Raw genomic sequence first — 15,201 nt, 5'->3', positions numbered from 1 at the left:
CCAAATAAAGTAAAAAAATTATAATAGGATACTATGAACAACTGTATGCCAACAAACTGGATAATGTAGAGGAAGTGGAAAATTTCCTGGAAACATATGAACAACCTAGGCTGACCAGAGAAGAAACAGAAGGCCTCAACCAACCAATCACAAGCAAAGAGATCCAATCAGTCATCAAAAAGCTTCCCATAAATAAATGCCCAGGGCCAGATGGCTTCACCGGGGAATTCTACCAAACTTTCCAAAAAGAACTGACACCAATCTTACTAAAACTTAAACAAAATGAGGCAAAGATGCTACAAAAAAGGAAAACTACAGGCCTCTCTCCCTAATTAATATAGATGCAAAAATTCTCAACAAAATACTTGCAAATCGAATCCAAAGAAATATGTGCCGGTTTGAATATATTATGTCCCCCAGAAAAAGCCATATTCTTTGATGCAGTCTTGTGGGGCAGACGTTTTGGTGCTGATTAGATTTCTTTGAGTGTTTTTTTTGGAGATGCGCCCCACCCAACTGTAGGTGATAACTCTGATTAGATATTTCCATGGAGGCGTGACCCCACCCATTCAGGGTGGGCCTTGATCAGTGGAGCCATATAAATGAACTGACAGGTGGAGGGAACTCAGTGCAGCTGTGAGTGAAGTTTTGAAGAGAAGCTACAGCTAAGAGGGACACTTTGAAGAAAGCACAGGAGCTGCACATGAGAGAGAGTTTGAAGACGGCCATTGAAAGCAGACTCTTGCTCCGGAGAAGCTGAGAGAGGACAAATATCCCAAGTGCAGCTAAGAGTGACATTTTTGAGGAATTGCAGCCTAGAGAGGAACGTCCTGGGAGGAAGCCATTTTGAAACCAGAACTTTGGAGCGGATGCCAGCCATGTGCCTTCCCAGCTAACAGAGGTTTTCCAGACACCATTGGCCATCCTCCAGTGAAGGTACCCAATTGCTGATGTGTTACCTTGGACACTTTATGGCCTTAAGACTGTAACTGTGTAACCAAATAAACCCCCTTTTATAAAAGCCAATCCATTTCTGGTGTTTTGCATTCAAGCAGCATTAGCAGACTAGAACAACACATTAAAAAAATCATACACCATGACCAAGTGTGGTTCATTCCAGGTGTGCAAGGATGGTTCAACATAAGAAAATCAATCAATGTATTACAACACATTGACAAATCAAAAGAGAAAAATCAAATGATCATCTCAATAGATGCTGAAAAAGCATTCAACAAAACCCAACATCCGTTTTTGATAAAAACACTTCAAAAGGTAGGAATTGAACGAAACTTCCTCAATATGATAAAGAGCATATATGAAAAACCCACAGCCAGCATAGTACTCAAAGGTGAGAGACTGAAAGCCTTCCCTCTAAGATCAGGAGCAAGACAAGGATGTGCGCTGTCACCACTGTTATTCAATATTGTGCTGGAAGTTCTAGCCAGGGCCATCTGGCAAGACAAAGAAATAACAGGCATGCAAAGTGGAAAGGAAGAAGTAAAACTGTCATTGTTTGCAGATAATATGATCTTATATCTGGAAAACCCCAAGAAATCGATGATACAGCTACTAGAGCTAATAAACAAATTTAGCAAAGTAGCAGGATACAAGATTAATGCACATGAATCAGTAAAGTTTCTATATGCTAGAAATGAACAAATTGAAGAGACACTCAAGAAAAAGATACCATTGTCAATAGCAACTAAAAAAATCAAGTACCTAGGAATAAACTTAACCAAAGATGTAAAAGACCTATACAAAGAAAACTACATAACTCCACTAAAAGAAATAGAAGGGGACCTTAAAAGATGGAAAAATATTCCATGTTCATGGATAGGAAGGCTAAATGTCATTAAGATGTCAATTCTACCCAAACTCATCTACAGATTCAATGCAATCCCAATCAAAATTCCAACAACCTACTTTGCAGACTTGGAAAAGCTAGTTATCAAATTTATTTGGAAAGGGAAGATGCCTTGAATTGCTAAAGACACTCTAAAAAAGAAAAACGAAGTGGGAGGACTTACACTCCCCGACTTTGAAGCTTATTATAAAGCTACAGTTGTAAAAACAGCATGGTACTGGCACAAAGATAGACATATTGATCAACGGAATCCAACTGAGAATTCAGAGATAGATCCCCAGATCTACAGCTGACTGATCTTTGGTAAGACCCCCAAAGCCACTGAACTCGGACACAACAGTCTTTTCAACAAATGGGGCTGGGAGAATTGGATATCCATATTCAAAAGAATGAAAGAGGACCCCTACCTCACACCCTACACAAACATTAACTCAAAGTGGATCAAAGATCTCAATATAAAAGTACCATAAAACTCCTAGAAGATAATTTAGGGAAACATCTTCAAGACCTTGCATTAGGCAGCCACTTCCTAGACTTTACACCCAAAGCACAAGCAACGAAAGAAAAAATAGATAAATGGGAACTCCTCAAGCTTAGAAGTTTCTGCACCTCAAAGGAATTTCTCAAAAAGGTAAAGAGGCAGCCAACTCAATGGGAAAAAAATTTTTGGAAACCATGTATCTGACAAAAGACTGATATCTTGCATATATAAAGAAATCCTACAACTCAGTGACAATAGTACAGACAGCCCAATTATAAAATTGGCAAAAGATATGAAAAGACAGTTCTCTAAAGAGGAAATATAAATGGCCAAGAAACACATGAAAAAATGTTCAGCTTCCCTAGCTATTAGAGAAATGCAAATTAAGACCACAATGAGATACCATCTCACACCAATTGGAATGGCTGCCATTAAACAAACAGGAAACTACAAATACTGGAGAGGATGTGGAGAAATTGGAACTCTTATTCATTGTTGGTGGGGTTGTATAATGGTTAAGCCACTCTGGAAGTCAGTCTGGCAGTTCCTTAGAACACTAGATATAGAGTTACCCTTCGATCCAGCGATTGCACTACTTGGTATTTACCTGGAAGATCTGAAAGCAGTGACACGAACAGATATCTGCATGCCAATGTTCATAGCAGCATTATTCATAATTGCCAAGAGATGGAAACAACCCAAATGTCCTTCAACAGATGAGTGGATAAATAAAATGTGGTATATACACATGATGGAATACTACATAGCTGTAAGAAGGAACAATCTCGTGAAACATATGACAACATGGATGAACCTTGAAGACATAATGCTGAGCGAAATAAGCCAGACACAAAAAGAGAAATATTATGTGCTACCACTAAGGTGAACATTGAAAAATGTAAAACAAATGGTTTATAATGTAGAATATAGGGGAACTAGTGATAGAGAGCAGTTAAGAAAGGGAGAATGATAACCCAATAAGAACAGATAAGCTATCGTTTGTAAAATTTAACATTCTGGGAATGCCCAGGAATGACTATGGTCTGTTAATTTCTGATGGGTATGGTAGGAACAAGTTCACAGAAATGTAACTATATTAGGTTATTTTCCTGGGGTAGAGTAGGAATAGGTTGGTAGTAAAGTAGTTATCTTAGGTTAGTTGTCTTTTTCTTACTCCCTTGTTATGGTTTGTTTCAAATGTTTTTCTATTGTATGCTTTTTAAAAATTTTTTCATATAGTCAATTTTTTTTAAAAAAAGAGTTAATTAAAAAAAAAAAAACAATGAATAAAATATTCAGAGCACCCTTGAGGAGCTGGTGGAGAATGCAGGGGTATTGGGCTTCCCCACCTTGATGGTTCCTGATGTGCTCACAGACATAGGGGACTGGTGGTTTGATGGATTGAGCCCTCTACCACAGGACTTCCCCTTGGGAAAACTATTGCTGCAAAGGAGAGGCTAGGCCTCCCTACAATTGTGCCTAAGAGCCTCCTCCCGAATGCCTCTTTGTTGCTCAGATGTGGCCCTCTCTCTCTAGCTAAGCCAACTTGGCAGTTGAAATCACTCCTCTCCCCACTATGTGGGATCTGACACCCAGGAGAGTGAATATCCCTGGCAGCGTGGAATATGACTCCCAGGGAAGAATGTAGACCCGGCATCGTGGGATGGAGAACATCTTCTTGACCAAAAGGGGGATGTGAAAGGAAATGAAATAAGCTTCAGTGGCACAGAGATTCCAAAAGTTGCTGAGCGGTCACTCTGGTGGGCACTCTTACGCACAATATAGACAACCCTTTTTAGATTCTAGTGAATTAGAGTAGCGAGCAGTGAGTACCTGAAACTATCAAACTACAACCCAGAACCCATGAATCTTGAAGACAGTTATATAAAAATGTAGCTTATGAGGAGTGACAATGTGATTGGGAAAGCCATATGGACCACACTCCCCTTTGTCTAGTTTATGGATGGATGAGTAGAAAAATTGGGGAAGGAAAAAAACAAACAAAAAAAAAAAAACAAAAAAAGGCACCCACTGTTCTTTTTTACTTTAATTGCGCTTTTTCACTTTAATTTTTATTCTTGTTATTTTTGTGTATGTGGTAATGAAGGTGTCAGGGATTGATTTTGGTGATGAATGCACAACTATGTGGTGGTACTGTGAATAACTGAATGTATGCTTTGTTTTGTATGACTGCATGGTATGTAAATATATCTCAATAAAATGAAAAAAAAAAGATAATATCATATGTCATTAGAGAATTGCAAATTAAAACAGTGAGATACCACTACACTCATATTAGAAATACCAAACAATGACAGCATCAAATGCTGATGAGGATATGAAGCAACAGGATTCTCATTTATTGCTGGTGGGTTTTCAAGAGTACAGACACTTTGGAAGACAGTTTGGCAGTTTCTTACAAAGATAAATTTAGATTTACCATATAAGTGCAGTAGTTGTGCTCCTAAGTATTTACACAAATGAATTGAAAATGTCTATCCACATAAAAACCTGCACATGAATGTTTATAGCAGCTTTATTCAAAATTGCCCCAAACTGGAAACAATCTAGATATCCTTCAATAGGTGAATAAACTGTGGTACATCTGTACAAAGAAGAATTATTCAGCACTAAAAAGAAATGAGCTATCATGCTACCAAAAGATTTGGAGGAAACTTAAATGCATATTGCTAAGTGAAAGAAGCCTGTCTAAAAAAGCTGTATACTGCAAGATTCCAACTATATGAAATTCTGGAAAAACAAAACTATAGAGACAGTATTAAGATCAGTGTTTACTTTACATCATGCATTTGTCAAAACCCATAGAACTGTACAACACACAGGTAAAACCTACTTTCAACTATGGGCTTTAATTAATAATAATGTATCGCTTCCTCCACTCCCCCAGCCCTGGTGGCCCCCTTCTTTCCTTCCTTCCTCCACCTCAGGGGGCAGCCAGGTTCAGGACACCATGGCGGACTCTGAGGAAGAGACCCAGGACCGGCAAACTGAAAATCATCGTGCTGGCAGATGGCACCTCCAGGAAGACCTCCTTAGCTACATGTTTTGCTCAAGATACTTTTGGGAAAGAGTACAAACAAATTATAGGGCTGGCTTTCTTTTCGAGAAGGATAACATTGCCGGGAAGCTTGAATGTTACTCTTCAAATTTGGGATATAGGAGAGCAGACAATAGGCAGCAACATGTTGAATACATATATCTATGGAGCACAGGGAATCCTCTTGATATATGATATTACAAATTATCGAAGCTTTGAGAATTTAGAAGGCTGGTATTCTGTGGTGAAGAGTGAGTGAGGAAACAGAAACCCAACCACTGGTTGCCTTGGTGGGCAATAAAATGGCAGAGTTGAGTGGTTGCTGCAGAGGAGAACATACGCCCTGCAAAGCCTGAAGTATTTACTATGTGGCGTTTGCAGAAAAAAATTGCTGACGCTTGGTCTAAACATATCAAATAAAAGACAGAGGTAGTGAGATTGAAGAATGAAGATTAGATAGAAAAGCAAGACCCAACTATATGTTGTCTATAAGAAACCCACCTTAAATATGAAGACACAAGTTAAAAGTAAGAGAATGGGAAAAGATATATTATGCAAATATTGATCAGGAGAAAATTGGAGTAACTACATTAATACCAGAAGCACAGAATTTACAGGAATAAAGAAGGGCTTTACATAATGATAAAAGAGTCATTCACAAAAAAAGCCATAAATCTAAATGTATATAAACATCCAATGGACCTTTAAATTACATGATGCAAAACTGATAGAACAGAAAGGAGAAAAGTCAAACCCACCTTTGAAGCTGAGACTTGAGTGCTTCTCTCTCAATAACTGATATAACATGTAGATGGATAATCTGTAAGAACACAGAAGATATGAATATCAGCTAGCTTGCCTTAGGTGACATTTACAGAACATTCCATCTGACAATAGCAGAATACACATTGCTTTCCATTCTCATGATTCCTATTTAATGGATTGAAAAGGAAGGAAAAAAGACTATCTAGATTCACAGGTGATAATGATTAGCTATTTATAAAATTGTACATAAAAATAAGACCTAAATAAATGAATACCATATTCAAGGATACAAAGACTCAATATTATGAAGATATTCATTCTCCTCAAATTAGTTTTTTGATTCAGTGCACTCCTAATCAAGAGTCCCACAGCATTTGTGTGTGGTGTTTAACTTAGCAAAGCGAATTTAAAATGTATATTAATGAGTAAAGGGCAAGAATATTCAATATGCTCCTGAAGGATAAGGTAAGGAACAGTTGCCATGCCAATTACCAAGACATTATAAATAGCTTGTAATAAGGACAGTTCAGAATTCACTCATGGAAACAGGAAGAAACACCAGATATGGAACTTGGATATTGTAATAGAGGTAGAATTGATAATCTTTGGGAAAAAAGAGAATATTTAATGAGTAGTCCTGGGACAACTGTTTATTTTTATGGAAAAAAGAAATTGGATCTCTATATTACACCATGCACAAAAATCAGTTCCAAATGGATTAGAGGCTGAAATGTTAACGACATACCTTTTTAGAAGAAAAATCAAAAGAATCTCTATCCTTCCTTGGAGTAAAGGATTTCATAAGCAAGAAGCAATCATTGCTAAGTTTAAATGTTGAGTATATCAACAACAAAAAATAAACGTGTCTGTTTCTATTAAATGACATATTAAAGAAGGCAAAAAGATGAGCCACAACCTGGGAGAAGGGATGGGTAACACAAATAACTGACAAAAGATTAGTATATTTTTGCCAATCTATAAAAAAAAATACAACTCAGCAAAATGGACAAAAAATGTAAGCAGGAATTTCACGGACAAAGACATATGGTGAAATGACTTATGAAAATAAATACAATCTCATCACTAATCAAAGAAAAAAAACAGGTCCACAGTGAGGTACTCTTTTATCCTTACTAAATTGGCATAAATCAAGAAGCCTAAGAAGAACATGTGATAGAGAGGTAATGTCTTCTATGAGAAGACTCACTCACTTGTTGGATTATTCAAAGTGGTACAACCACTTTGAAAACAATTTGGCATGATTCTGTGAAGTTGGCCATTCACAGACCCTATGATTCAGCAACTCTACTCTCCTACAGAGACCTCTACACATGGATATCAAGTGACATGTACTAAGAATAACAGTTGAAAACAACTCAAGTGCCAATTAGCAGGAAAAAGGACATATACATTGTGGTATAGCCATTCAAAGTAATGTTATATGGCAATGAAAATGAATGAAGTACACTACGTGGGATGACTTGATGAAACAGTGTTATGTGAAAAAAAGCCAGTCCCAGAAGATTTCATGTATAAAGAGAAAACAATTAAGTGTAGTAGTTAAGGAGGCAGACTCTGGAGCTAGACTGCCTGGGGACTGAGTTCTGGCTCTACCACTTACTAGCTGTGTGACCTTGGGTAAGTCATTTATCCTTTCTATACTTTAGTTTTCTCATCTATCAAATGATGATTGTTGTGAAGATTAAATGTAAATTTGTGAAGTGCCTATAAAATAGTGTGGTGCTCTATAAGTATTAGCTTTTCTTGTTACACTAAATTCTATTGCTATGGGGCACTTTTCTGTTTATTATTTACTTTTCGTTATTTTCAAATGATGTTTGTTCTACCATCACCCCCTTTCTCAATAGGTCTAATATATGGTCATTTTTGGCAATGTAGAAAATTATGGGAAAATAGAATGAATTAAATAACCATAATATAATTGCCCAATCAAGGCAACTCTTACTATGGTCTTTCTTCTTTACAAGATCCCAGAGTATGCTAGTGTCTAGGGAAGACAAATACACTTCTTTTTTCATGCTAGTCTATGTATGAATGGTATAAATGAACATAGTCCATATTATACAGAACTTTGCAAATAAACCTATATAGTATTATGCTAGTATAAAATTTTCTAAATTAATAAGAATTCCTATGGAGAACCCCCAAAATATGAAGTAAAAGAAGCAATGGCAGCTTATTAATTTTCCTAATCAGTTTATTAATTTTCCTAATTCCTTTAGGTTTATGACATGTGAACTAATGCGAATCTTCATGATCGATTTATGCACAAATATTATAGAAAGCAACAAAAATTGTAGACAGCCATAGAGGTAGAAATATTTACTTACTAGATGGTGCTGTATCCTCATTTAGACCTATTATTTCATTTTAACCTGAAGTTTAGAGAAGTAGTTATGTATTATCCATCAGCAGAGGGAATTTCAGTAATCTAATAATACTAAATAAATGAGGAAGCAATATAAATTCTTACATACTTGCCCTCCTGTCCTTTGGCTGCTGTTGGTGTTGTTTTGGTGATTGTACAGAGAGGGTCCACATTTAAAGCCTTTTCCTTATCAACCCCTTAGCATCCTAATAGGTCGATCCGTGTATGTGTATGTGCCCGTACAATACAAACACAATGCAAATTAATTAGGTAAATCCTGTAGCATATGCAGAATCTGTAAAATTGCCGGAGAATTGCTAGAAGTAAAGTAATTAACAAATGAGGATCTGGCAGAATCCAGCAGTAAATAATTTAAGGCAAAATTCCCAAGGTTCATGACATATATACGTAGGTCAAAAGACATTGATTTGATGATCAATGAACTAAGAAAGGTCGTTTGGAAAAATTATGAAAACCACGAGTATTTTTGCAACAATGACCTTATACAATCATGTGAAAAATTAGATTTGAAGAGAAGAATGTCATTATCATTGTAATTTTAATAGGAATTTTTAATACAGTGAGATATACATAATCAAAGAGTTAGGTGAAACTTATGTACGGTTTAAAGAATAACTATGCCCAAGTCAGGAAATAGAACATTGCCAGCAGCCAGACACCCACCAGGTGCCTTATCAGCCCCCTTGCCAACCTTCAGAGGTAATTATTATCCTGACTTCATCCTAATCTTTTCCTTGCTTTTCTTTTTAGTTTCATCACCTGTATGTGTGTGTATGTTGCTAAATAATATTTAGTTTTGACATTTTGAACTTCATATAAATGCAATCATTTATGTAAAAAAAAATGTATCAATATCATCCATCAGTTGTAACAAAGGCACCAACCACACTAATGCAAAATGTTAATAATAGGAGAAAGAGTGTGCAGGGCAGTTGGGGTGGGTGGAGAGGGGATAGATAGGAAGTCTCTATACTTTTTGAACAATTTTTCTGTAAACCAAACACTGCTTTTAAAAAATATATACTAAAAGCAAAAACAAAAAAGGCAATGCTCAACTATATTCTGCTTACAGGAAACACTCTTGACACATAAAGACACAAATAAAACTAAAAAGGAATGCCAAATGATCAGCTCAATAATCACACAAAAAACATCCGTCAGTTATTCCTAATAAAAATTCTAAGCATATTAGGAATTCAAAGGAAATGTCCTCAACTTGATAAAGGAGATCTGTGAGAAAACTGACAGCTAACATCTTAGTTAATGGCGACAAGTTTAATGCTTCTTCCCTAAGATTAGAAACAAAACAAGGACACCCACTGTTACCATTTTTATTCAACATTGTACAGGATGTTCTTGCAGAACGATAAGGCAAGTAAAGAAAATAAAAGGCATTCGGATTGGAAGGGAACAAATAAAACCTCCCTTATTTACAGACAACATGATTGTCTATGTAGAAAACATGATGGAACCTACAAATAGTTACTAGGACTAGTAAGTGAGGTTGGCAAAAATCACAGGATAGAAGGTCAATATACAAAAATCAGTTGTATTGCACAGCAAACAACCAGAAATTGAAATTTTTAAACTTCCATTTAAATTGCATAAAAATTTGAAGTGGGAATAAATCTGACAAGCAAGTGAAACAACTATACACTGAAAAGTGCAAAATGTTGCTGAGAGAAATTGAAGAAAATCCATATAAATCAAGAGAGATGATGTGGATGTACACTAATACCCTTCCTATTCAACATTGTATAGGAGGTCTTTATGGAATAATATAAGAAAAGCATAAGTTTTGAAAAGGAAGAAAATCATCATTTACAAATAATATTATTAATCACATAGAAAATCCAAAAACTCTCAAATTTTTGGAGTTAATAAATGAATTTAATCAAGTTCCTAGATAGAAAGTAAAAAATAAATTGTATTTCTGTATATCTGCAACAAACAGGTAGAAAATGAATTTCTTTAAAAGCCACGGATATTCTAAACCTCTACAGGAAAAATTGTAAAAGTTTACTGGAAGTCATTAAAGAAAGCCTAAATTAATTGAGTACCATATTTATGAATTAGAAGACTAAATTTTATAAAAATATCAATTCCTACCAAATTAATGTATTGCATCAGTGCAATTACAACCTAAATCTTAACTTGATCAGCTAAATCTTAAATTTATTTTGGAACAGAAATAGCCATTTATAACCAAGGCGCTTTTGGTGGGGGGAGGTAGAAAGACTTGCTGTATGAGATTTCACGAATTATTATAAAACTATAGTGATTAAGATTTGAGATAATGGTGCCAAGAAAAACAAATAGACCAATGGAACAGAATAGAGAACCCAGAAACAGACTCCTTCATGTATAGATACTAGATATATGACACTTCAGAGCTATGGAGAAAAAACAATCTGAAATAAATTGTGCTGGCACAATAGGGTATCCTTAGAGAGAAAAGAAAGGAAGGGAGGAAAGAGGAGAGAGAGGAAGGGAGGGAGGAGAGAAAGAAGGAAGGGAGAAAGGAAGGAAGGGGAGAGGGAGGGAGGGAGGGAGAGCAGCCCAAATGTCCATCAACATTAAAACAGATAACTAAATTGTAAGTGTGCTGGTTTGAAGTTGTTGTTGACCCCAGAGGAGCCATGATCTTTTAATCCATCCAATTTTTTGGGGTGGGAACTTTGGATTGAATGTTTCCATGGAGATGTGACCCACCCAACTGTGGGTGAGAACTTTGATTAAATTATTTCCATGGAAGTGTGACCCCACCCATTCACAATGAGTCTTGGTTAGTTTACTGGAGTCCTTTAAGAGAGCTAACAGAGGGAAGGAGCTCAGAGAAGCTGAGAGTGACATTTTGAAGAGAAGCTAAGATATATAACCCAGAGTTTTCCCAGAAGAAGCTAAGAGAGGACTCCCAGATGCTTAGAGAGAAACACCTCAGAAGAACCAAGCAGAGAGCTGAGAGAAGCTAAGAGAGACAGAAGCCCAGAGACATTTTGGAGAAAGCCATTTTGAAATGCAATAGGGCAGCAAAGGACCAGCAGTCACCAGCCATGTGCCTTCCCAGTTGACAGAGCTGTTCTGGACTTCATTGGCCTTCCTTCAGTGAAGGTATCCTCTTACTGATGCCTTAGTTTGGACACTTTTATGGCCTTAGAACTGTGAATTTGTAACCTAATAAATCCCCTTTATAAAAGCCAATCCATTTCTGGTATTTTGCATTTTGGCAGTATTAGCAAACCAGAACAGTAGTATATCCATATGAAGAAGTATTACATGACATTCAAAAAACATGGATGAATTTTTAAAAATATTTTTAAGTGAAAAAAAAGCAAGATAACAAAAAATGCACCTAGTAGAATTCCATTTATTCAGAGTTTTAAACAGATATTGTTTAGGGAAGCAATCAGAGAGGGTAAAATTATAGAGGAAAAGCAAGAAAATAAATTATAATAGAAAAGAAGGAGGGATTGTTACTTTTTAAAAGATTTCATATTATAGTATTACTAATTTACAGTAGGTGGCTGCATTAGTCAATGTTCTCTAGGGAAACAGAACTGACAGGAGACATCTGTAAATATTATGAGAGTTTTATAAAAATTGTCTCATATGACTGTGGGGATGCACAAGTCCAAATTCCATAGGGCAGGCTGCAAGCTGGGAACTCCTATGAAGGCTTTCAATGGATTCCCCAGGAGAAGCTGGCTGGCTGAAGTAGAAATGGAAAATCTCCCTTCTGACTGCTGAAATCATCACTTCTTTTAAAGCCTTCAACTGATTGGATGAAACTTCTCTCATTGTTGAAGGCAATCTCCTCAATTGATTGTAGATGTAACCAACCATAAATTCAATCAACTTAGTAATGATTTAAGTCCATGAAATGTTTTCACAGTAACAATCAGGCCAATGCTTGCTAGTCCAAACAATAGGCACCATCACTTGGCCAAGTTGACACATGAACTGAACCATCACAGTAGGGGAGAATTTTTTAAAAATGTTTTGCACTCAACTATGTACTCCAAGCCAAACAGAACAAACGCTGTTAACTAATAAAGATGATGAGACTATCCTCAATTAGTATGCATAAGGAAATAGGTTACTAAAGAGCTTATGAGTACTTGAGAATATTAGTATTCTAAGCCTTGGTCCTCTGATTAAAACATCTAAGGACCACTGTTATTTTATACCATATTTAAATGAGTGTTAAAAAAAATTCCAAATGCTATGCAAATTAGTGCATATACTTAAGTACGGTTCATCTCTTCCAGGACTCCAGTCACTGCCAGCCATGCTCTTCATGAGCTACAGAGTAGTATAGAGAAGTCACGTTTGCAGAGTGTTGGGGACACTTGATTGACTTCGTACCAGCATCATAGGAATGGGCAAGGCAATGTACTAAGCCCCACTCTAAGAAATATGTTCTGACAACATTTTATATTGGTTTTAAAGTAACTCAGATTGCAGCATTTTTGTAATTTGATTCCATTAAAATCCTGCATCACCCATACCCTTGCCCATAAACATTCCTAATATTTTAACAATCCATATCCCGTGAAAATTCACAAAGCCATTCTCTTGTGTCAGAAAGACAAGACTAGTAAACCTGCTGTTTTAGTTTCCTAGGCTGCTCAAAGCAGATACTATGAAATCAGTTGGTTTAAACAATGGCAATTTATGAGCTTACAGTTTTGAAGCTGGTGAAAATGTCCAAATCAAGCCATCATCAGGGTGATGTTTTCTTCCCAAATACCAACTGCAGGCGATCCTTGGCTCCTCTGCCACATGGACAGGCACATGGTGTTGTCTGCTAATCTCTCCCATCTTTTCTGGGTTTCACTGATTTCAGCTTTTGCTTTCGTGGCTTTCTCTCTCTCTTTCTCTCTCTCTCTCTCGCTCTCTCTCTCCATCCCATTTATAAAGGACTCCAGTAAAAGGATTAAGACCCTTTCTGAATGAGGTGGGTCACACCTAAACTGAAGTAACTTCATCAAAAGGCCCTACTTACAATGGGTTCACACCCACATGAATTGATAAGTTGTAAGAACATGATTTTCTGTGTACATACAGTTCCAAACCATCACTTTGCCAATTCAGAGATCTTTGTTATTGGAAGTCACATCTAGTTATCTTCTTGAGGGCCCTTGTCATCTCATGACATGCAGTACCTACCCAAGATCGTTGAAAGTTTCCCTGAATGGAGCTGAGTGCTCCTGATACCTTGGCATGAAGTGTAATGTAAGCCTTAGGCCCTGAAATGGCTGCCTTAGACCCTAATTCTACATGTTCTTCAGTTTGAGCACCCATACTGCTAGGTTATTCTGTCTTGAAGAGGGTGAATCTGATAGACCTTATGTATCTCTTTGAGCCAAGAAATTCAAATAAGCTATTGAATACCATCCTGTAGACATGGACAGAACATCTATTCCTGTCCAATTACCTATGGCAAGGAGATGCAGCATCATATGGAACGTGACCTGGCCATACCTAATCTGCAAGAGTAATGGTGGGAGTAGGGGAGAGTTCCTTTAAAGGGGGGAAGGGGAACAAATAAGGCAGGCACACCAAGACATTCTTGAGTATAAGCAGGTTTTTGGAGAAAGACCTAAGTTTGGTTTTTGACTTGTAGAGTTTGAAGGAAGCCAGGTCAAATTATCCTGCTTGTTATATATATGTAGGACATTGCCTTGAACATAAGCCAATGTTTTGGATTTGTCCAAAGGGTGACAAGTTACAGAACTGATTTAGTCCAACAAATTACTCTAATCAACAGTGTTGATCATGTTCTGGCTACCCAATTTGGTTCTGCATGTTTATGTCTGTGACTTTAATGTACCAAAATGCAAAATGAGTGATTGCATTTGCTTATTAAATTTTCTAGCTGGGCTTTACAGTGAGAAGACCTGAATCCAAGGTCTGGCTCTGGCACTTGATTAACTCTGTTGACCTATTTAAGTCTCAGTTTTTCAACTGCAAAGTGAGGTTTGCAGGGTGATTTTATCAAAGGAAAAATGTCTGTTGAATATTCCATTAACTGTAGCTCACTGAAAATGTTAGCAAATTTGTTTCCAAATTTTTTTTAAATGCATTAGAAGCCTTTATTTTGTTCCCATTTCAACTCTTTTTTTCTAAGTATAAAACTCAGATTTTGAGGGTTTAGGAATCATTACTCCTATTCAGGAACTGTGAGGAAGGCTGTGTATCTTAAAGGCTGCTTTAGGAGTTGATGCCACGCATTGAGGCAGACTACTTGGAATATTAATGGCATCCAAACAACTGCTGAATGATTTTTTTAAAATACACAGATTCTGTCTCCAGGGAGAAATTCATAGGTTCCATTTACATGGTAAAAATAAAGTTAATATCAGAGATAGTTTCTTAAAATTGTATCTAACATTTTAAAATGTACGCTGAGTGGGTTAAAAGACTGTTTTAATTGTTTAATTACGCTTAAGTCAGGGTTCCCAATAATTAGAGGGAAATCAAGCATAATGGGATTGCTTTTCATTCCAATTATAGTAATTTTATAAATTATTCAAAAGAAATCATTGTAGAGAATTACCATTAAAATGTTGGTTTTTGTGTGCTGAGTCATGACTCCAGACAAGAAGATTATGGGTATGTCT

The 15,201-nt window shown here is 36.6% G+C and overlaps 1 pseudogene; it reads left to right on the top strand.

Moving 5' to 3' along the window:
* The first annotated feature begins 5,316 nt into the window (after positions 1 to 5,316).
* Positions 5,317 to 5,759, top strand: LOC119530586 (annotated as a pseudogene).
* The last annotated feature ends 9,442 nt before the right edge of the window (positions 5,760 to 15,201 follow it).

This window comes from Choloepus didactylus, chromosome 3, assembly GCF_015220235.1.
Source record: "Choloepus didactylus isolate mChoDid1 chromosome 3, mChoDid1.pri, whole genome shotgun sequence".
Taxonomy (NCBI): Eukaryota; Metazoa; Chordata; class Mammalia; order Pilosa; family Megalonychidae; genus Choloepus; species Choloepus didactylus.
Note: the sequence above shows the minus strand (reverse complement) of the source record. Positions and strands in the feature narration are given on the sequence as shown.